The sequence below is a fragment of the Bombyx mori genome, chromosome 21, assembly GCF_030269925.1.
Source record: "Bombyx mori chromosome 21, ASM3026992v2".
NCBI lineage: Eukaryota > Metazoa > Arthropoda > Insecta > Lepidoptera > Bombycidae > Bombyx > Bombyx mori.
This window is the reverse complement of record NC_085127.1, coordinates 10,030,832-10,053,088: the sequence shown is the minus strand read 5'-3', so window position 1 is coordinate 10,053,088 and position 22,257 is coordinate 10,030,832. Positions and strand designations below refer to the sequence as shown.

The window sequence follows — 22,257 nt, the reverse complement described above, 5'->3', positions numbered from 1 at the left end:
GTAAGTATTCCTCAGTGGCAAGCGTCGGCAGACTAGATGGCGGCCGCTTTCGCCACGCCTCTCAGAGTATAAACATTTCTAACAGGATATTTATCCTCAATATTCTTACAGGGTTTATTAATCATAGAGATAGCTTTAGAAAATGTGTCATTCCGGTGCCATGCGACGGTTACGAGTTCCTAACAGTTTGTTACTTTATTGTAATAATAAATTATGTTATTGAACTGATAACGCATCCGCTTTACATCCGAAGCAAACTTCTCAAAACAAAGAGCCATAAGGTAATTTTATGCAAAAATATCTTTCTTATAATTCAGATGTATATAATTTAGATTTTGGTTTTTTTTATCGGGACATATAGACGAAAATATTTTGCTTGCTGAAAGTGGTTTGATAGATATTTATATAATACATTGAAAGAGTAATTTGAAACGTTCAATTAGAAGTGTCGACATCAAGGATATCCGGCCAGCTCTAACGCCGAGGGATATGGAAACTACACAGCTGTGGTACATTAATTGTTCACTTGCGTGCTTGGATCATTCAATCTATCTAAAAAGGTTTTTATTATGGTATTCCTTTTATACACAATTATAAACTACCAGTTGACTGTTAGATCTGTAGGTACCTAAATTCACATAACCAGCGAAAACCCTGTTGTATTTATTATAATAGCAGATTTACCCATCGCTACGCGAATCTTGTCATTTATCATGATAAGCGGTGTGTTATGTGTTAATTCAGATTATAAATACTAATGTGCGAAGTTCCATTCAAACCCGTTTAGCTATTTTCGAGGTATCGAGTCACAATCATACAAATTATAATATTTATAAAATTATTATAAATAAATTATAATTTAACATAATAAATATAAAACTGTAAAAGTAATGTGTTTGTGAATTGAAAATATAGCTAAAATAAAGTTATACTTATACTACTGAAATATTATTATTTCGGAGTACTACGCAAAAAAATTGTGGATCGATATGGTTTTATTTACCTTCGCTACTTCAGGGCTATTTATTAATTTAAGATTAAATATATTTTTATTTCTCGAGGAAGCTAGAGGTAATATCACAAATACGCGTTTTCCCACAGCGATGTGCAACTATTCGAAATAGCCTCGAATCGAAGCCTATTCGAAATAAACAAACAAACAAATCTTTCCTCTTTATAATTTACTAGCGACCCGCCCTCGCTTCGCTACGAAAACATTAAAACACACATGAAACCAAAAAAAAATTTAAAAAAAAAATTAAAAAAAGTAGCCTATGTTCATCAGGGACAATGTCGGCTTCTAATGGAAAAAGAATTTTTCAAATCGGTCCAGTAGTTTCGGAGCCTATTCGAAACAAACAAACAAACAAATCTTTCCTCTTTATAATATTAGTATAGATATAATTTATATATAGATATATAGATATGAAATGATTAATTATATCAATCCCTTACCCGAAGCTGTGAGAAACGTCCGTTGATACCAGTTACAGCTTTTTTCCCGTCGAAGAGTTGACCTCTTTAAAATCCCAGCTAGCGACATGACAGTACCCATACCTGCCGATACAAGCTCTTCTAATCTCATAACTTTAAAATCCTAGCTAGCGACATGACAGTACCCATACCTGCCGATACAAGCTCTTCTAATCTCATAACTTTAAAATCCCAGCTAGCGACATGACAGTACCCATACCTGCCGATACAAGCTCTTCTAATCTCATAACTTTAAAATCCTAGTTAGCGACATGACAGTACCCATACCTGCCGATACAAGCTCTTCTAATCTCATAACTTTAAAATCCTAGCTAGCGACATGACAGTACCCATACCTGCCGATACAAGCTCTTCTAATCTCATAACTTTAAAATCCTAGCTAGCGACATGACAGTACCCATACCTGCCGATACAAGCTCTTCTAATCTCATAACTTTAAAATCCTAGCTAGCGACATGACAGTACCCATACCTGCCGATACAAGCTCTTCTAATCTCATAACTTTAAAATCCTAGCTAGCGACATGACAGTACCCATACCTGCCGATACAAGCTCTTCTAATCTCATAACTTTAAAATCCTAGCTAGCGACATGACAGTACCCATACCTGCCGATACAAGCTCTTCTAATCTCATAACTTTAAAATCCCAGCTAGCGACATGACAGTACCCATACCTGCCGATACAAGCTCTTCTAATCTCATAACTTTAAAATCCTAGCTAGCGACATGACAGTACCCATACCTGCCGATACAAGCTCTTCTAATCTCATAACTTTAAAATCCTAGCTAGCGACATGACAGTACCCATACCTGCCGATACAAGCTCTTCTAATCTCATAACTTTAAAATCCTAGCTAGCGACATGACAGTACCCATACCTGCCGATACAAGCTCTTCTAATCTCATAATATATACTGTTACTTGCTATGCATAAGCTATGAATTTCTTCTGTAAATAAATCAATTAACTCATGATAATATCGAACAATTTATTCGGGTCAACTTAAACACAACTTATTAGGTCAGGCCGCGTTGTACCAACACACCAATTACGTAATCGTTAAAATTGAACAATAATGGTACAATGACATGAGTTTTTGACGCCGCCTAATAACACTTTTCATTGTTTACGAAGAATAAAATAGAAGAAGATTTATTTATTTCCTAGATATTTCACAGAAAAGACGAAAATGGAAATTTAAATTTTACAATTCTACTTAAAGACAAACTCTATATTAATATCTGTAGTTTTAAAAAGCAAAAATATATTATAGCTTCTTATCGCGTAGCTTGTTGAGAATTAAAAACTAATTATTTTGTTTTTTTATGATTAAGTTGGATGAAGCGCAGTAGATAAACGCGGGTCGTAGTGACGGTGGGTTTATAGCAGCATCTTCCTTTGCGTACGATTTTTCTTAATCGAAATCACAAAAGGAAAATTCCAGTGAAGAAAGTGACTATTCTTTTATTGCTTATATGGGTGGACGAGCTCACAGCCCACCTGGTATTAAGTGGTTACTGGAGCTCATAGACATCTACAACGTAAACGTGCCACCCACCTTGAGATATAAGTTCTAAGGTCTCATGTATAGTTACAGCGGCTGCCCCGCCCTTCAAACCGAAACGCATTACTGCTTCACGGCGGAAATAGGCGGGGTGGTGGTACCTACCCGTGCGGACTCACAAGAGGTCCTACCACCAGTAAAACCACCAGTGAAACCAGCACCAATGAAATGATATTCGAATTCTAAATGTAGGCGTCAAATGGTCCGTATTTCAGTTTTCATTCGTTAAATTCTCATCAGCCCTGCCCTGGGGTTGATATTGCTGAGCAGAAAACCTGAATTCAACCGAAGTATTGTGCGCTAACCGACCGGATCCGTTTCTGGGCGCTAATGAGAACGCGTCACGAACCTCCGAGGTGGCATCCGTAGTAAAATTGACCTCGATTCAATGAATGGCAGAAAATTACTTTCGAATCTTACGCAACGTTTTTGATCGTTTATTTCTTATTAATAGCTTTTTGAAGTTAACAATTAAAGTGAACACTATACTATTTATCTATATACCTAGTCAGGTCATAAGTATTGTCACACAGTAAAAACTTTTCTTTTAGAATGCTGGCCACAAAAAAGTTTATTGAATTCGAATTTCGAATTGTTCATGAAAATAAAAATGTATACTTTTAGAATTTTTACTCATTTTTAAATATGGTGGAGTGGACGCTTAAAGAAGACCGTGTTGCAGTTATTGCGTTGCATCGTTGCGGTTACGCGCCAATTCAAATTTTTAACATACTGAAAAATTTGAATATAACCAAAAGATTCGTTTATCGTACCATCAAATGATACAATGAAGACTCTAGTGTAGATGACAGGTCAAGAAGTGGTCGCCCTCGGTCTGTTAGGACTCCAGCAGTGATAAAAGCTGTGAAGGCGCGAATTCAAAGAAATCCCAAACGTAAGCAAAAACTGTTGGCCCTTCAGATGGGGTTAAGCAGAACCACGGTGAAAAGGGTGTTAAATGAAGACTTAGGGCTTCGGGCATATCGAAGAAAAACAGGACATCGTTTGAATGCTCGTCTAATGGACCTGAGACTGAAGAGATGCCGCGCTTTGTTGAAGCGGTACGCGAGAAAAAAATATTGGGAAATTCTTTTTTCGGATGAAAAAATTTTTACCGTAGAAGAGAGCTACAACAAACAAAATGATAAGGTGTACGCACACAGTAGTGAAGAAGCGAGCAACCGTATTCCGCGTGTCCAACGAGGTCATTTTCCATCCTCGCTCATGGTATAGTTGGGAGTTTCTTATTGGGGCTTAACAGAGGTACATTTTTGTGAGAAAGGTGTAAAAACGAATGCAGTTGTGTATCAAAATACAGTCCTAACGAACCTTGTGGAACCTGTTTCTCATACCATGTTCAATAACAGGCACTGGGTATTCCAATAAGATTCGGTGCCAGCTCATAGAGCGAAGAGCACACAAGACTGGCTGGCGGCGCGTGAAATCGACTTCATCCGGCACGAAGACTGGCCCTCCTCCAGTCCAGATTTGAATCCGTTAGATTACAAGATATGGCAACACTTGGAGGAAAAGGCGTGCTCAAAGCCTCATCCCAATTTGGAGTCACTCAAGACATCCTTGATTAAGGCAGCCGCCGATATTGACATGGACCTCGTTCGTGCTGCGATAGACGACTGGCCGCGCAGATTGAAGGCCTGTATTCAAAATCACGGAGGTCATTTTGAATAAACTTTAAGTGTCATAAGAATCTATGTTTTGTAAGTTCATTTTGGTATATGAATGGTTACATAATGAATAAACTTGTTTCAATTATTTTACATTAAACATGTGACAGAATTTATGACCTGACTAGGTATATATAAAAATGAATTGCTGTTCGTTAGTCTCGCTAAAACTCGAGAACGGCTGGACTGATTTGGCTAAATTTGGTCTTGAATTATTTGAGTGGAAGTCTAGAGAAGGTTTAAAAGGTAGCTAAATATGAAAATGCTCGGAATTAAACAAAAATAACAATTTTGTTTTAATAATAATAATAATATGTCCCCTTACACCGCAAGGTCTAAGTTTGAACCTTTTGTATTACGAATTATGTTATATAGGTATATGTCGGCGCAACGTCACTATTTAGTTAACTAAAAGTAGTTAAAGATAACCGTTTCCTTAATGTGACGCATGTCAATAACTGTTCAAGGCGGTATTCAAGAGAATTCATGACTAAGCTACCCCTACTTTCTACTATAAATACGAGTGACTATTGTCGCACAAAACATAAGGCCAGTGCTAGCAACACCTCCTGGCTTGAGCCCGAGAACTCGTCTACACGCTAGGGTAACGCTGATATAGCATCTCAAGGCTATCAGCATAGGTAAGGGGGAAAAAATGCACTTAACATTCAGACTCGAGCAGCCGGCCGGAGCGGAGCTGTCTGTTGTTATCGCTGTACACTTGAAATGCAATTAATGGAATTAATTGGAAAAATGAGTCTTAATTGCTATCACTATAGAAGACAATGATAATGATGAAAGGAATGGCGTCAACAACGCTCACACCATGGAACCAGATTCTCCGTCATATATATATATATATATATATATATATATATTGTTATTTGTGCGCACTAATCTGTTCATTAGCAGCTAGTGCTAAACGCATTCGCTACACGTTAACGTACGTATGAAGTACGTATGAAGTCGTCGTGGCCTAACGGATAAGACGTCCGATGTATTCGAGTTGAGCGATGCACCGGTGTTCGAATCTCAGGCGGGTACCAATTTTTCTAATGAAATACGTACTCAACAATTGTTTACAATTGATTTCCGCGGTGAAGGAATAACATCGTGTAATAAAAATTAAACCCGCAAAATTATATTTTGCGTAATTACTGGTCGTAGGACCTCCTTTGAGTCCGCGCGGATGGGTACCACCACCCTGCCTATTTCTGCCGTGAAGCAGTGATACGTTTCGGTTTGAGGGGTGGGGCAGCCGTTGTAACTATACTTGAGACCTTAGAACTTATATCTCAAGGTGGGTGGCGCATTTGCGTTGTAGATGTCTATGGGCTCCAGTAACCACTTAACACCAGGTGGGCTGTGAGCTCGTCTACCCATCTAAGCAATAAAAAAAATAAATAAAAAAAAAAACAAATATTAAAGTATAAGTTCAAATTAATCTTCAAGTACATCGGAAATTTTTGAAAGAGTTTTGCAAAGAGATGAGTCGGCAAAAATTAAATTACATCGCTCTCAACTACGTCGATCGGATTAACGCTTCCCGAATGAAGATTATTCCTTATTTTTTCCAGCGGAAAATGTCGTAAAACGAAACGCGGAAATGAAGATTCTCAAGTTTTTTGTATACGTTTCAATCTCGTTTACAACTTAGAAACATTTCCGTTTAATGTTGATTGAAATATTTTTTCATAGGTTTTTTTTTTTTTCATTATCGAATTAAGAATAAAATATTTTCATATTTAGTCACATTTGCATTAAAAAAAACTACATGTAAAAAATTATTATATTCGTAGAATTATAACAATGAACGAATGAATACACTTGTTCAAATCAAAACAATAATTTACTTAAAATAAATTATTATCAACACGTTTACTCGTATACATTCGGAATTCGAAAGCACTTTTTCAAATAACCCAAATGTCAAGCTAACGAGTTTATCCAATACTACAGAAACAAGCGAAAATATACCTAAAGTCAAACTGTTAGAGGCATTTCATTCACAAACCACCCGAACATTAAATTAGTAACATTTTCAAACAGCATACGTTATGAGGACTCAAACTATTATGATAATTATAATACAAATCTAATGTTAGATTTCTTGTTGCCGAGTGTAGTTATAAGATCTTTTCCGGAAGCTACTATTCACGTGCACTCCGATATATCTATTAGTATGACTTATTAATGAGTCGACTATAGGTAAAGCTTTTTACGACAGTAAAAATATGTAGATTATCGCTATAGAGTTAGCAATGTAAAATAAATTTATTCGACCTAACAATTCGTGAAGTAAAACTACTAAATTATCTAGACCTTTCAGAGAACGCTCATTTCAAGAGTTAATGTTACGGAATTAACCACTCAGATCCTATTCACATAAACATTGGCTTCAAACACAAAGCCAGTACGAGCTAGGTTAGCACAATGTCATTGTACAGTCCTCTATACGTAAGATAGGACAAGCTTCGGTTGTAATCCTCTAATTGTCTGTCGACGGATCGGTCAGGCCACATTAATTACACGAGACTTCAGCCAAATCGGCCATCAATCAAGGCAGAGCCCCGCATCAAGATCCACAACATCCATTAGTGTCAACTTGATCTTATCCAGCTGGTTTACGCAAACTTTTAATTTATTTCGCTTTTTACCGTTTTATAATTGATTGATCACTTGAGAAGCGATGCACTTACAAGTTACCTTTTTTCATTTAAGAACCATATTGGTATTCATGTACAGGATATTATTGTAACTATTAAGCATTATTAGATTTGAATAGGCTGCCCAACCATCCAAAATAATAGAATTCGGTCACAATGACTTACAACAATAAGCAACAGAATTATTTATTCATTTTTAGGAAAACTAAATATGTTCTTTCCGCTTTTGATACATTATTAATTTATGTTCGTTATTCAAAAAAGATATGAAGAGATTAACATTATATACACTCTTCGACAGGTCAAATGTAATGTAGTGACTACTATTATAGTAATTTTAGTGCATATTGATATACTAATTAATAAATTTCATATGTCATTAACGTCTAAGCCACAATCACAAAAGCAAAGCTTAAATATCATGACACAGTGAAGGTGGAATATAATAATTGTGAAAATATTACTATATAAATAATATCGACATTAGTTTCTTTTTCCATAAATGTGTGGCTAACCACACCACGTGGTGTTAAATGGTTATCGAAATCCATCAATCAAATTGGAAATTTCAGTGTATTCTGAGACTTTTTCTTTTTAAATAAATTATTGACAATTTGATGACATCTTTGCTGGTGGTAGGATGTTGAAAGTCGACTCTAGTAAGGACCACTGCTCTGCTTATGTCTGCCTTTTGCAATACACATGAGCTTTTAAGTTCATGTCTCAAGGCAAACGGCAATGGCGCCATTGAAGTGGTCACATTTAGTGATTCAAGTAGTCAATTAATATTAGATTGTCAACAGCTCTAAAAATGAGGATTACAAAAAAAAAAACATTTTGATATTATAAGGAAAATGAACCATTTCGTCAAATGACTTCTCGTTATTCAATACTGTTGCGGACAGCTATACAAGTCGTTCTCAGAATCTTGATTTCCTTCTTCGATTTTCGCGGTTGGGTCATTCAACTCAGAAATTGTAACCAACATTAATGAAAAATGAAAAAAAGGATTATTTGAATATTTAAGGTTTGTTTTTCGTAAATTAAATAATTAAATTTTTTTTGTTTCGTGTATTTCCAATACAACAAAAAAATATGTTCGAGGAATTTTGAATAGTAAGCCAATAAAATAGGAACGTAAAAACTGAATAATTAGTCCAATTTATAACACTGAATGTGTTAAAAATAAGTCAGTTTTTAATATGAGAGCAATTATCATTTGTTTTAATTGATCTGCTAATAATAGTAATTAATAATATAAATAAAATAATATATAAATAATAATAAACAATAATAATATAAATAATTTTAATAATAAACATCTAGTAACTTTCGTAATGGACTTAAACTTAATTATTATAAAGTTATGTTCAACTTCGACAATAAGTGTTCAATTAGTTCGCTTTTGTATATTTTATTTTAGTTTTTCTTGTATGATCCACGTCCGTAGCAAATCTTGTAGCGGTTATGCTACGAAGCGTCTACGCGCTACGCTTTGAATGAAACTTTAAAATGATGACGACGATACACGTCCATCAAAGTTTTGGCATAGTTTAGAACTAATTACGAAGTACTCGGTGAGCTGTAAATTTACGTGAAACTAGTTGGGAATGTATTTAGTACTTAAGATTGAAATATTATAAGTATAAATCAGAAACTTGGATAGAGTTTGAAATGACTGCGTCATTTAAACCAGTATTTCTCATTTAGTTTAATCTACTCTTGCCATTAATTATTTTAACAAAAAGAAAAATCATGCGTTCAGATTTTAGGCGCGCAACGTTTGTTTTAAAAATGACTGAGTTTGATTCAATTACAGAAACCAGGCCTCCGATTACGAATGTAACGAGAATACATTCCGTCAATGAGTTTTGTCATTACAACGTTCGTTATATAATTGATCAACTAATTACACTAGAGGAATATCCGCCGTGTCACACACGATTAATCACGTGGACATCGGCGGCGTGAACCGTCACTGCACTGCACTATCACATGTGATTTGTTTACCGCACGATTATCGGGATCGGGTAGGATATGGGTGTCGGAAGGCGGTCGGGCCGCCACGCGCGGCCGACTGTGTCGTATGGCCGATAGAGTCGCATGAAGTGCTGAGGACGCGGCCGCCTGGGCCTCCGGTAGCCGATGCACTGGTGCGCGCGCCGCCATCGACGCCGCCCGCTCGATATCGAAGCGCCGCGCCCCTCGTCAACGATGTATACCACCTGTGCGCTCCGTCACAACACCACGCCATGATCTTTCGCAGCCGACACCAACGATCTTATCCCTACCAGAGTAATCGTGACCTAACGTATAAGATGCTTAGTGTATTTGCGTTGAGTGATGCGACTATACGAGGGTTCAATTACCGAAGGCGGGTACCAATTTTTATAAAAAAATTACCTAATTTACCAGGTGCTCACCAACGTCTTCTAAGGAGTAATTTCGCTTTGTAGATATCGAAACCGCAAAAAATTAAAGTTTGCGTAAACAATGGTAAAGCGTGTAGCCACTTCCATGCTTTTTGTTCCTGCCATGAAGCAGTCATTCCTTCCAACTTTATATCATATAACACTATTTTAATTTGCTTACATATATGTAGGTAGACAAAAAAAAACAATAACCCTTCCCACGCTTTTACCGGTTTGAAAGATCTTAATTCCCCTGGGCACCGCAATTTGTAATAAAAACATTATCTCAACTACTAATGTTTTTCATGATAAACTTTACATAGTATAATTGAAATGCCTTGTAGAACAAAATCCGACTTAGCCTGCCTCGAATTACGGCGTAGCGCAAAATCCTCAGTTTATCAGACTACGTTCCTCCTCGGCGGTGCTTAAAACATAAACTATAGTTCACACAGCTTAAATTAGGGCGGATTCCGCAAAACTGTAATAACAGCGTTTATGTATAACAATATTTTACACTTGCGCACAGATAACATCTAAAGTTAAGGTCACGTAGCGCCGGGGCCCTCGCTTTGAACGCAAACACTTCGAAGCTGTTTATCTTGTTCATAACATCATAACACCCAAAAAGACTTAGGCACTTGCCGACACAGGTATAAAATGAAATGAAACCTGGAATGTTTGCCGAGAGAAGAATTTTATAGTTTTATTACCACTGAAGAGGAGTGCATCTACAGTTATGAAGATTATATCGAAATTTATTTTTCTCGTGTGGATTTTGTAGTGTTTTATTTAGTAACTTTGCTTTTATTGTCTTGAGTGGCCAGTTTCTTTTATATGTTGCTTTCATGGGATTTATTCTCTAATAATGAACGAGAGAGATAAATACACTTTTCTCTTGTTCACTTTTAAATATTTGAATAAAAATTGTGTATAGTTACGACTACTAAATCAGACGTCGAACATTACAAGCAAGCGTGTACCACTAATAAAATGCGGTCATAATTCACGTGCGGTCACCCCACAGCCTCATAAACTCTCTCCAAGCAATATAATCCCACTTTTGCAGGATAGCCTTCGAAATGACATGTAAGGAATTTAGATTTGCACGACGACTTAGAATTAAACCTAGTATATAAGTAAACTAGATTACTAAGTAGCTGAGCGAACACTTCTTCGAGAAAGTGGCACGGCATGATAACCCTCTTATCGTAGCCGCCACAAATTACATCCCGTACCCCGGACGATGGAGCAACAAACAACCGCCGTCGCCCTAAACATATCTTTCCGGGTCCTCTCGATCTACTCTCGACGCTTTAGGCATTTCAAGCATCGGCTATGTACCGTTCGCGTAAAACTCGTCAAATGTCCGACGTGTAACTTAACCCGTACTGAACTACTCACCGGATCTTCTCAGTTAGTGGCGATTGCGATCTGATGGCGGATTCAGCGAAGTACTGTTCTTGCTTGGGCAGATGTTAACAAATCCTTTCAATCTAAGCCAAGGTAGTTCTCCTTCAGCCACGCTGAAGCCAAAATATCCTTTCGAGGCCACTGGCAGATAGGTAGGCCAAGAGAAAAGGTCACATTTCATATATATATATATATAATCGATCTAGCTACGGTTTATTTTCAGAAAATGTTGTTTTTTTTCGTGTTTTCAAAAATCAACTTTATCGATAATCAACTTTATGACTCTTCTCGACATCTATTGGCGAATAATAATACTATTTTTCTTAATTGAGAGTAACTAACTGCTAAACTATCTACTTAAAAACACAACAAGATGGTGTTATAAAAAAAATACCGAGTAAAGCTCGGTTATCATCTAGTCATAATAATCTGATGCGTGGCTTAGGAATGTATAGGACCAATATACAAAGAAAAAATATCTAATATATAAAATTCTCGTGTCACAATGTTCGTTCCCATACTCCTCCGAAGCCGCTTGACCGATTCTCATGAAATTTTTTATGCATATTCAGTAAGCCTGAGAATCGGCTACTATCTATTTTTCATACCCTTAAGTGATAAGGGTTGTCCACCCCTAAGATTTATTTTTTATTTTTTGGACAATTTTTTTTTTATAATAAGACATTATGTGGTTGAATGAGGTATTGTTATTTTTATATTCCTTCATCGTTCACAGCGCTACATGCCTCTTTCACTCATCTTCCACATCCTTACACACCTACAATAAGTTAGTTTTTTTTTCTACAGTAGAAATTCCCTAGAAATCTTATATATGGCAAAACAACATTTGCCGGGTCAGCTAGTTTTTTTTATAATTTTGTTATATTTCTTGCGTGATAACTACAATTATAAATTAAAAACCGTCTTGCATCAGACATGAACAATGAAGCCGAAGGCGTCTGTCTATCAGTGACACAATAAATAGGGCATCGAACTCTTATCCGGATTAAAGAAAACGTCGGAGTGGCTTTACTCTAAGACCGGCCTAGATAGTTTTAAAATAGACTTCTGGCTTCCGACGTTGTGAAAAGTTTGAAACAGATATCTTTTGAGGGCATAGCTCTATCCTGGGACTTAATCGAATCCCATTTTGAATTTTAGACGCTATCGATTTGAGCTGGATTTCTTTTCATTCTGTTTTACTGGTGGTACTGTATATGGAGCGCCGAAAAATTGTTTGTAGCGGTTTCCATCTTTGTTGTTTCCGCCACAAAATTCGTCCATATGCGTTCGATTTATAAAACAAATAAATAACAGCTAACCCAATGGACGTCCTTTCTAAAGTTCAATAGATTTAATTTGTTTTTTGAATGAAATCAATTTCATATGTAAATTTAAGGATTTATCAATCAAACTTCAATCTTATTATTCGAATTGTAAAATTATTTAAATTGAATGTTGTGTGTACCTTAACTGACAATAAAACAGAAATATATATTTTTCTTTAAATATTTCCGTTATGCGCCCCCTTGATTTACTATTACTAAATAAACGAGACTTCGTGACCTGAACAATAACATGGCTGGTGTAAAGGTATTTATCCGTAGCGACTAGTAGCGACAGGTACCATTTTGTTTTTTTACATAAATACGTACTTAGCACGTCTTTGCGTATCTTTTCTACAATGAAAGGTATAAATAACGTCGTGTATTAAAAATCAATGCTGCTAAATTTACTAATTTGTGTAACCACTGGTGGTATTTGCGTGATATGTTATGTATTATAAACATTCACGGTACCACAATCGTGTCTAGTTCTGCAGCTAAGCTGTGATGCATTCGGGTCTGAAGATAAAGAAAATCGTTCTACAACACAATTCCAAAACACAACAGTGAATTATTGTCGAAACTTAACAAATTAGTCGTCCGTGAGCACGAAAACTGTTTAGTATTTTGAATATCAGAAATAATATAATGTTGATTAATAAAACGCGAGATAAAGCCATCAAAGTATTTTTTTATTACGTCTATGATTCTCGAAAACCGAAGAGCAATTTAATATTCGAATTCGGATCTCGAGGTGAATGGCGACATGCACATTATGATTTATTTGAGACCCAGTAAGCCAGCGTGATCCATCTAAAGCCATAAGGGGTATTTTTTTATTTACCATATACGCAGACGACAAACATCCGATCAACTTCATGGTGAGGGGTTACCATCGCTCATGGATATCAGTAATGGCCTATATATTACTAATACTCTATTCATGATTATCAACCATTTTTAATGTATTGAGTGAACAAGAAACATTCGAGAACATTGGAGGACATTCGAACAAGCGGTACTGCTAAAAAAAATATTACCACTCTATCCGAACACTCGTAAATAGTTATTACAAGGCTAACCCACCTTTATGACCGTTTAAGCCTGCGCTACTGGTATAACGATATTCGGTATTTAGGTAAACGGCAACGATCGGAACAAAAGGTCGTAAATCATATTATCGTATCTCGAAATAATCGTTAACACGTCGTCGATTTTGCTTTAAGCACTTTCGTAAAAAAGCACAGTTTGTATGTTTATAGCTTTTTAATATTTAAATGTAAAGTTATTTATATTAACCGACTTTTTAATATACACAAGTGTGCAATGGTTAAAATGGTTGACAAATTTATTAAAAGCTACACATGAATTCGTTTAAAAATAATATGTCTACCCATGAAGTTGTTCCTTTAAGATACTGATCATTTGAAAGGTAATTTATTTTTATACGTTTTTCAAATGAATTTTATTAAAAAAATATGGAATTTTATTCTCAAATTCAGTCATTATTTATTGATTATTGTTTTGTTTTCCTTACGTTTGTATCTTTTTCATCAATATGGACACGTTAAATAATGGAATACGTGTTCCATCGTGGTTGCAATGCCGTACGAATAGCTCACAACACTAACGATGTGTAAGAAGTGAAAATAACAAAAGAACACACAACTCGGTTTTGGTTTGAATGACTTCGAACTTGAATGTATGCGACATGGTAATTTTGATATAAAAATCGAAACACGTGGTGAACCGAAAACTAAAATCAACAACGATGAATTAAATGCGATAGTGGAAGCTGACGATACTCAACCTACCGCGGAGTCAGCAGCAGTTTTCAATGTTAGCATCAAAATAAAATTGGTACATTTGCGTCAAATTGGCAAGGTAAAAAAACTTGATAAGTGGGTATAACGACCAGCGCGACGGATGCATTAAGGTATGCCTTGCGTTGCTTAATAGACACAGAAACTGAGGGATTTTTAAGTTTATTGTCACTTGCGATGAAAAATGTATCCTTTTTAATAATCGTAATCACGTGAATTAGACCCTGATTCTGCTAAAAATATAAATTACCCCTAAAATGTCATCGCCACTGTTTGGTGGTCTGGTGGCGGTATAATATGGTACAATACATCACAGTTTCATACTAATTAGCACCAGCATTACTGCGTATGTGTACTGTGAAGAAATGGACACAATGATGGTGAAGCTTGCAAATATCCAGCCAGCCTTTAGCCACGATACGGCACAACAGACAGTCTTTAAGTAAAGTCAAATTAAAGTAAAAACAAAAGTGCTTATTATTTAGGAAATGTATTTCGAATTTCAAATATTTGTACAACAAACTTATATTTTTTAATTAAATCAACTAACCGTAACTCAAGGCAATATAAATGACTGATTTTAAGGAAACAATGCACGAAATATGAAACTAAATCAGAATAGTACGAGGAGCTATTCAAAGAGACAGTCCGCATATAGAAACGTAATAGAGTAATGCAATTTCTGTGTACGTGGCGAAAACACGCCACAGGATAAAAAGGGTCAAAACATAAGTAGAATACAGTGCATGAATACGTTTATTTCGGTCCTCGAAACAGACAGAGTGCTACCAAATATATTATAAAATACAGTGCGTGTTGTGTTGTGTTGCTGCAAATTTTGTCGTGCGCAATATAAAATACACAGAATGTAAATTAAAGGCAGAATTCTTTGGGGGTTCGATTATCAAGTTTGACAGATTATATGCATTTTTTTAAGAACCATTGAAATTTTAGTAAATTATAAAAACGGTAAAATATTATTTGCATAAGTTTTTTTATTTTGCATATAATTTAGCAAAAATGAGAAATACAAATCTAATATTAACTTTCCTGTATGTAATTGCAAGAGTAGATTGAAATTAGAACAGACAAAATTGTTAGTTGTTAGATAGAATAAAATCAAATTCATTATTGTATTATAAGTACTGCACGACAAAATTTGCAGCAACACAACACAACACGCACTGTATTTTATAATAATTTAACAAGTGATTACAGTTAAGATGCCGTGCTTACCATCGGGGCTTCTGACATCCCACCGTAGTTCTATCTTACACGATCGTCGAGAATGTCGAGTTAAGGAACCTCTTTTTTTTTTGCTTAGATGGGTGAACGAGCTCGCAGCCCACCTGGTGTTAAGTGGTTATTGGAGCCCATAGACATCTACAACATAAATGCGCCACCCACCTTGAGATATAAGTTCTAAGATCTCAGTATAGTTACAACGGCTGCCCCACCCTTCAAGCCGAGAGAATACTCTATATAATAGAAGTTAACGCGAAAGTTTAAGACAATTCATTTTTGTACAATAAAAAGGTATCCACTAAAATATTTATGAAACGAAAATTTTTTTAATGTTACTAAATATCTTACACGATGAAAAATCTTGCACATTTTCATATTTCGAGGTTCGAGACCAGCTAGTTATGAGCGTAAGTGATTCACCGCAAGCCTTTTATGAAAAGATTTGATATATACGAAAGGAGTTAGGTGAGACAGAGAGGAATGTAGCCCAAATCCATCTATTGGCCCCTCGCCCGTTTAATAAATAGTTTAGTAAAAGGCGAAGGTCGTGAATATTTTTATTTTTGAAGGCACTATTTTGATGTTACATTTTTCGTCTTTTTATGCCTTAAGATGAGACTAAAAAGGTAATGCTCTCCATTACCTTTTTAGCTTCATCAAAAAGGATGCAGAGTCGTTTGGTCGTCGTTTGGGTTCTGAATCTGTACAAAAGTCAAATATTGTATTTAGTTGTCTTATCACAAAGTTTTATACTAGTAAATAATATAAGCATCCAGACCAATATTGACTAAAGAGACCGAAACAATCTGAATGAAATTTTCAATACTATTATATATATATAATTAAGCTTCAGTCTAGTATTCCATTTATCATAGTTAATTTTGTCGACAAATTTAAGAGCCTGAATAAAACTAACTAAAATAACTTTTGGACATATTACAGGATCAGCATTAGTTAGACTAGTGGTTTTGTAATAGTTTAAATTCCAAATTAAAATAATAATAAAATCTCTTTTTTTCCATTTCATGGTAATATCACGATCATCATCATAGGCACGACATATTCAATAATTCATATTATAGACCATAAATATTTCAGATAATATAATATATTACCGGTGTTGTCGTTTCCTATATATTATGTCAGAGACGACAAAGATTTGTATAATAAGAGTATCGTAAAATAAGAAATGAATTGTCAGAGCATCAGATTTTAGGCGTACTAGGGTCTAGACTTTACGACGTGGATCCTGGCCAGTTATCTTGAGGATATTTCGGTAAATGGATGACTTACGACGAAGTCTGGCCGGGTTTATCATAGCAATCCCTGAATAAATTCCATATTTTGCGACTTCTTCGCAAAATATATATAACGTTTGAGTGAAAATAAAGTTTTGCATGGTAATATCATTATATCACTTTTATTCATACACTAAGGATCTTTGGTAAAGTTTTTTGGTCAGATTCTATGTAATATTGTTCAGCGTATCTATTGCGCATACTTCTTTATACTCAGTAGTACAAGCAGCAGATACCAACCTGAATACCACAGCTGTCTTGTGTACTAGAAAGTCGAGCATACTATAAGTCCGGGTACCCAAAACAATGATGGGTCCATTTAGAAAGTTAACACAACCATGCAGGTGAGACGGTGAGACTTCAACATTAGAATTTTTAGCAACATATTTATTGATATAATTAAACCTACTTTTTTTTTGCTTAGGTGGGCGGATGAGTTCACAGCCCACCTGGTGTTAAGTGGTTACTGAAGCCCATAGACATCTACAACGTAAATGCGCCACCCACCTTGAGATATAAGTTCTAAGGTCTCAATATAGTTACAACGGCTGCCCCGCTCTTCAAGCCGAAACGCATTACTGCTTCACGGCAGAAATAGGTAGGGTGGTGGTACCTACCCGCGCGGACTCACAAGAGGTCCTACCACCAGTAATTACGCAAATTATAATTTTGTGGGTTTGATTTTTATTACACGATGTTATTCCTTCACCGCGGAAGTCAATCGTGAACATTTGTTGAGTACGTATTTCATTAGAAAAATTGGTACCCGCCTGAGATTCGAACACCGGTGCATCGCTCAACACGAATGCACCGGACGACTCCCTTATCCCTTAGGCCACAAAGACTTCACAACATTCACAACACAATATTCAAATGTCGACGAATCACATCTTAATTGTCCATGACCAAGAATACTGTATAGTACTCGAAACTTAGCCATAAAATGAAAACCATAAGTGCGAGACGAAAGCGCAAAAATAGTTTTAATTATTCTATGATTATACCACAGTACAATGCTTCGGTCAATTTTTCGCTAGACCAAGGTAATGATTGATTGAAAAATTACTATTTTTTTGTTTATTGTCCTTGAGTATACGGTCTACCTGATGGTACGTGGTTAGTCATGGTCATCAGCAATGATAGCTAAGCCGCTGCATATCGCCGAATATTCTCCTCCAGCCTCGTTTGTAGAAAGACATATTTTATCAAGGCAATTACCGGATTTGTTAGTACAAATATAGTACAAATTAGTACAAATATACTTGATAGCATGACCTATTTAAAAATATCAGAATTGTGTTCATATAACTTATAGTAAAGGAGTACCGCGACTTATGCGGCTTTTAGCGTTGGCTTAAATTAATTCAAATTCCGTTTACTTCCCGCATGAAAAGTGGTTTGCTTTTAGTGGGAGCCTCGCTAGTTTTCACTGAAAATGCTTTCAGGTTTTAATAAAGTTACAAACTTGGGTTATGTGCTCAATGCGTTTTCACCTTCGAATTGAAGTAATACAATTTTATTTTATCAAAACAACGAGTCAGTACGTCTTAGGAAAATATTTAATTACAATGCTTTCGTTTATTATTCCCCTTTGGTGAAAAATGAATAAAAAGAGAAAGAGAGTCTTGTACAGAGTAACTTGTCAGTCTCGGCGATGCTCTCAAAATATTTACAAATTTCCTATGTTTGGTTATCCGTAGATAGTAATGATATTTTTTCAAATCATCATTACTATTCGTATAAAATATATAAATAGTAATAATCTGTAAAAAAAAAAATGTGTTATTTCATTTTAAAACGCCACATTTTGACATACCGCCATAATTTAAATTCTTAAAAAATTAATTTCCACAGACTAAGTAAAAAAAAAGTTGATTAATGATCCAAAATGTTGATAATTTAAAGCGGAATTGCTTTAATTACGGCTCAAGAAATAGCTACGTCACTATCGCTCGGAGATTAAAAACTACACGAAAGTAAAAAAATGATAAGCACTGAGCTCGTCATTCTGACGATAATATTCAAAATTAAAACATTGTAGTAGGCATAGTATTTGCAGTAGGCAACGACTTAATGTGCTCCTAACATTGCTGATGTCCACGAGCAACAGCTACTACTTACTATTAAATAGGCTCGTCTACCTACAAAGTCAATAAAAATAAGAATACAAGGTACAGAATAACCTTAATGGACGATTCTCAATTATCTTTTAAAAGCACCTTAAAAAAAACTATACTACATAGAATAACGTTTTTACAACTCTTAATTCAGATAACTATAAGAATTGGCGCAAAATTATAATTTGCGTAATTACTGGTGGTAGGACCTCTTGTGAGTCCGCGCGGATAGGTACCACCGCCCTGCTTATTTCTGCCGTGAAGCAGTAATGCGTTTCGGTTTGAAGGGTGGGGTAGCCGTTGTAACTATACTGAGACTTTAGAACTTGTATCTCAAGGTGGGTGGCGCGTCTACGTTGTAGATGTCTATGGGCTCCAGTAACCACTTAACATCAGGTGGGCTGTGAGCTCGTCCACCCATCTAAGCAATAAAAAAAAAAAAAAAAAAAAAATTGGGTCATTCTGTTGAACCGACTTTTTCATAAATCCCCCAGTCTGAGTTCCAGTAAATAAAGCTCAAAAGATTAGACCTGAATAGTTCATTCACTGCCGAGAGCAGATGTTAGAGCTAATAAATTACTTGAAAACCGGTTAGTTCGCGATTCCGCCAGCAGGAGAAATGTAGAATCGATTCCCTGGAACAGACACTTGTCTCTTGTAATACGAACTTTAAGCGCCGTTTGAATTTGAATACTTTTTCGATATTACGATTCTAAGCATTTTGAAGGTGGTTAAGCCCACGACCTATCCTGTTAAGTAGTTATCCAAATCATAGACATCACGACGTGAATATCGCCACACAATTTTAGACAGTGGTGGAAGGACCTCTTGTGAGTTCGCACGGGTAGGTACCACCACCCTGCCTATTTCTGCCGTGAATGCAGTAATGCAGTAATGCGTTTCGATTTAAAGGGTGGGGCAGCCGTTGTAACTATACTGAGACCTTAGAACTTATATCTCAAGGTGGGTGGCGCATTTACGCTGTAGCTCTCTATGGGCTCCCGTAACCACTTAACACCAGGTCGGCTGTGAGCTCGTCCACCCATCTAAGCAATAAAAAAAATACATCAGATAGAGAGAAATAGTCAAATTGTGATACTCGGACCTCCTCCTCGAGTCGCGTTCCTCATGTCTGAGGGTCGTGACCACCATCACCATCACTCGGACCTACTCGTGCGAATTTAAAAGAGGCCCTGAGAGAGAGAATTTAAGTATCGTTTCACTTCATCCACTACGAATGAAAGTTCCTAAGTTCGAACGTGAATTAGAGAATATATATTCGTGTCGGTTCTGTTCAAACGCTACAGTGATGCAGTTTTATTTACAGACCATTTAACCAGACTAGACTGAACTACTTTAAAAATACCATGTACGTTGGATGCTCGAATCTGAGTCTAGTTTATTGGTGTTTTGAACTTTCTCATTTAAATCTCTTGTATGCAGTTGAACAGTGTTTCACTTTAAAGGGTGGGATAGACGTTGTTTTTTTTTATTTATTTTTATTTCTTAGATGGGTGGACGAGCTCACAGCCCACCTGGTGTTAAGTGGTTACTGGAGCCCATAGACATCCACAACGTAAATGCGCCACCCACCTTGAGATATAAGTTCTAAGGTCTCAGGTATAGTTACAACGGCTGCCCCACCCACGTTCTACTATAAAACTGAGACTTAGAACTTATGTCTCAAGTTAATTACTAATCAACAAGCCTTTAAAAAAATATGTTCTACTTTCATGTACTATTCTACTGTCATGTTGTTTAATAAAGTATACATTACTTCAATTTACAGTTCAAAGTTACTGGCCGGAATCTGTAAGTATGAAACTTTTAATGAGGGTCTTTAGTTAGTCTATTTACAACAAAAAGTATTGTTAAATTATTTCGGGGCCGCGAAACATATTCAATACACAATGGACACGCGTTTAAGGTCGAAATCCTTGAACCAAATCCGCACAAGTTTGGAGAGATTTAACTAATACAGTACAATATCAACATTTTCTTTATTTAATTGCTCCAGATGGGCAGAAGCATGGACGAACCGGTGAATTTATCGAAATCCATAGAGATTGCAACTAAATCTCAATGATATTGTACAATAGGTGTTCTAACCATTTGTAGAGGCGGTTTGATGTTATATCTTAATTAAGATTATTAAGATATTTGTAGTTTTTATTTGCTCCCGAAACCTTCTAATAACAGTGAGACCGTTAGATATATTTCCCAACTTGTGTAATAGAAGGAAACCAAAATGAATCAAGCAGCAATCACCAGCAAACCAGAATTTAGTATATCAGAGAAAAATAACCTATGAATATCAATCATGCAAGCCGTTACCTTTATATTCAACCACAGAGACTACTCGCGGAAGATTACCGACAAGCAATTCTTATTTTTGTCACTTCCTGTGACACGCTTCCTGGCAGATACACGAAAACCGTTGTAATTTATCATCAAAGAAACGAGTGACGGCCCCCCACGTTTGAATTTTTCATATTACGTTTCCCCTTTGTGAAATACGTGCTTTTAACTGTAATACTGGATTGTGGAATCAAATTATAAGCAATAATTTGACATATTTCCCGTAACAATCCAATTTATATGTTTTCTTCTTACAAAAATCCAATGTTACTTACATATTTTATTTATCTAAGCTATGGATGGCATAAAGACAGTCATCTTTTTTGACAGTACAAAGAAATTTAGAACTGATTCGGCATGTAGGTTCAGCACTAACATGAATAGGCAACGAACTAAAGGCTTACTCTGTTCCAAATTTATAAATTTCGTAACATTATAAAATTAATAAGTATTTTAAAATAAAAGCATTTATTGAGTTTGACTGGAACTAGAACAAACAGAGTCACATTACCGAACATTTGCAACGGCAGCGGCTTGACTCTGCCCCTGGCATGGCTGAAGTCGATGGGCAATGGTAACCACTCACCATCAGGTGGGCCGTATGCTCATCTGCCTACATGGGCAATAAAAAAACCACTGTTCTGTGCATCATTCGCATTGTCGCGGTATAAAAAACAATATCAAACACATGCGGCTTCGTCCAGAGTCGCTGATGGTTTGAGCCGTCGCCATTACGCCTAATAGCCACGCGAATTCTCAACTACAACTAACTGAACCAACTTTGTGACGCTTTGGTAAACAACTTTACCATATACTTTGCAGGCGGAACGTTTCAATTAACCACGTAAGCCGGCTAC

At 36.1% G+C, this 22,257-nt stretch overlaps 1 protein-coding gene across 2 annotated transcripts in view; it reads right to left on the bottom strand.

Moving 5' to 3' along the window:
• Positions 1-22,257, bottom strand: part of LOC101743696 (protein unc-13 homolog B) — a 374,291-nt gene that overhangs the window by 86,566 nt on the left and 265,468 nt on the right. The window contains exon 1 of one of the 2 annotated variants that reach the window (XM_062674744.1): positions 9,421-9,766. The exons of the other annotated variant lie outside the window; for it this stretch is intronic. The gene's annotated coding sequence lies outside the window, so the exon portion shown is untranslated. Of the gene's footprint in view, positions 1-9,420; positions 9,767-22,257 lie in introns of those variants that run through there. 2 annotated transcript variants of the gene reach the window in all.